The following is a 3,049-nucleotide window of genomic DNA, read 5'->3' as shown; positions in this document are numbered from 1 at the left end:
ACAGAGGCAACAGACTACTTATGGTGAAGCCAATGGGAAAGGGTGACTGTGCAAGCCTGGGGGACAGGGGTGAGGGAGAGATGTCTAGCCATTACCATGGAATTTTCCAGTGATATTTCCTTCAGATGGGAGTGAGAGGTTTTAAAGAAGAAGTTTGCTGCATGTAAATTTTTAAAGGCAAAGACTAAATACAAATTTCAATACACATTATTAAATAAACAAAGGGAAGTGACTAACAGGTGGCCAGAACAGGCTTTGTAAGGTCAAAAAAGAGAAAAGGATAGAGGTGGATGAAGTCACTGAGATAAGAAAGATGTCAAGATCTGAGAGCAGCTGGGGTGAGACTGGAGTGGCCAAAGAAAGGAGGAAATACATGAGAGTAGATGAAGATGAGGTTGGAGAGGACTGTCACTACCCATACAACTCTGTTATGTGAAGAGATGCAAGAGAAGGTTAATTTTTTAACATAAATGTAAATTGTGTGTATAGTCATCGGGGGAGGGGTGCTAGAAATTAAAATTAACAGCCCTAAGCTTAAAGTGGGGGGATAGTGGTTACCTATTTGCCCAAGCCACTCAACTTGTAAACCATGTTTTTCAAAAAATGGTTAGTTTAAATTTCATTACTTTAATGACTAAACAATAATAGTTTTCCACAAGTATTGTTCTATGTAACTAGTAATACAATTTCATTCAGAACTGTGTGGGCTGGAGAGGAATCTAACGTTTTTTTTTTTAACTTGACTGCATATTCCAGTTCCTCTTCTTATCTGTATCACTTGCATTCCTAAGAATGTGAAAAAATAATCAAAATTATTGTCCACTTACAAAATATAAGTATGTTTTACTGAGATTTTTGGTCCAGAAAGTAATATAAATATAACTATATGTTTATAGTTATATATGAAGTCATTTTTTTCAAATTGAAACATATTTTAAATATTGTGTAAAGAAACTGCTACTTAAATAAAACTATGATAAATTAATTTATTAGGAAAGGAAAATATATGGTACATTGAGCTAACAAAGGGATTATATCATAACAGTTTCTAAGAATACCCAGAATAAATATTTAAAAAGACAATTTTATAATTAAAACTTTAACTGTATTCACAATTAAATATATGTCCTCTCTATTAGCTTCTAGGCATGATTAAAAATTAATTCTATACAAAACACAGATATCAACCATGTCTATTTAGTGTAATGTGTGGAGTAGTCCTGAAGTTCCATTGTTGATCTTTTGCCTGGATGACCTATCTATTGGTGATGGTGGGGTATTCAGGCCTCCCACTATCACTGCGTTAGAGTCTATTTGTGCTCTCCATGCCAGTCACGGTGGTTAAGTGCTAGAATTACAACTTAAATAATGCATATATGCCCTGCCTTCATCAAATTTACAATCTAAGAAATATATGACTCTGAAATGCCCTAGTAGGAAATCCAAGAATTCAGCACTTACACTAAACACAGCTATATAACTTTAATGAAGGAAGATGATATCAGCTACAGGTGGTAAGAGGAAACCAATTTATAAACTTATTTGGTTTGCCATGGTCATGCTTTTGTAATCATTTTTAAACATACTACCTTGACTGTGAACTCTTGGAGGATGAAGATCATGTTTTATTCATCTTTGAATCCTCCATTCTCAGAAGAAAATCTAGCTAAGAAGTGTAAGTAAATTCAATGAAGAAATATTAAAGATATATAGAATGTTGTCTTCTTTTTTCTTTATTGTTGTTCTTGGTGGGGGTGCACTACAGCACTTATAAGGGTTTTTACAATATATCATACTTGAATTCACCCCCTCTATCACTCTCTTTTATCTCTCCTCCCCCAATTCCTAGAATAGTTTCAACAGGTGTCATTTTGCATTTACTTATATGTGTACACATTTTTTGCACTGTATTCATTCTCCTACCCCCTTTCCCTGCCACCTCCTCCCTCCCACTGGTGCCAACCCTTCCCCTACACTGGAGCAGGACCTATTCTGCCCTCCTGTCCTCTGATTTTGTAGATAAAAGATAAAAAAAGATACAAGATGAAAGAAAAGTCTGATTTTCTTTTTTTGCTAGTTTGAGATAGGATAGCTGCACAGGGAGTATCCATGTGATAGTTCCAAGCATATATGTATTACAACCCCAATTGGTTCATCTCCTCTAATCCTCTTCACTCTTCCTTTGTCCCCTTCCCATAGAATGACTTCTTTAATCTGCTTATCTACTTGAATTTTCCTTTGAAAATATTGGATAGTTCAAGGTAGAGACTAATTTCTCCAAGTCCTATGGAAAACATTAAATGATAAGCATACATTTAGTGCTTGATAATTGTCATTATTATTAAAGATACATTGTTCAACTCTCAATTTTTAATCTTAGGATGATTTGTGATAATCAACCATAATTAAATTTCAGCATTGGAAGGACTTGTAATTTAATCAAAGTTTCTCATTATATAGATGCAGTAAGTGAAGTGCTAAAAAGTATATAGACTTGCCTAAATTTCATAAACACTTGACTTCCTGAAAATTCTCTCTTCATACTCAAAGAAAATCTGGTCAGAGAACACTTTATTTGCTTCCAATTCTGTACTGCTTGGTGTTTAAGTAATGTTCTCATTAGTATGGTTAGAAGAAGGAAAATGGTTCACATTCAGTGTAAGAAAAGCAGTGAGTGCTCACTTTGGCAGCACATATACTAAAATTGAATGATAGAGAGAAGGTTAGCATGGTCTCTAGATAAGAATAACACACAAATTCATGAAACATTCCAGATTTTTAAAAATGATTAAAGACTTCAAAGAAGAAACACAAGAGCTAGTATTTGACCTCAAAAAGGATGTGAATAAACAATTAAATGAGCTCAAAGAGAATACAAACAGATGAATGAAATTAAGAAGACTATCTAGGATATGAAAGAGGAAATCAAAAAAGATATGGAAACCTTAGAAAATAATTAATCCAAAATAAACAACTCAATATTCCAAATAAAAGCCTCAATCAAAAGCTTGGTGAACAGAGTGGAGCAAGTTGAAAATAGAGTATCAAA

At 33.8% G+C, this 3,049-nt stretch overlaps 1 non-coding gene across 1 annotated transcript; it reads left to right on the top strand.

Moving 5' to 3' along the window:
- Positions 1-2,674: 2,674 nt before the first annotated feature.
- On the top strand, positions 2,675-2,780 carry LOC141411166 (U6 spliceosomal RNA). Its single transcript, XR_012436006.1, has one exon. It is a non-coding gene; the product is annotated as a U6 spliceosomal RNA (small nuclear RNA).
- Positions 2,781-3,049: the final 269 nt, after the last annotated feature.

This window comes from Castor canadensis, chromosome 9 (genome assembly GCF_047511655.1).
Source record: "Castor canadensis chromosome 9, mCasCan1.hap1v2, whole genome shotgun sequence".
In the NCBI taxonomy this organism is placed as follows: Eukaryota; Metazoa; Chordata; class Mammalia; order Rodentia; family Castoridae; genus Castor; species Castor canadensis.
Note: the sequence above shows the minus strand (reverse complement) of the source record. Positions and strands in the feature narration are given on the sequence as shown.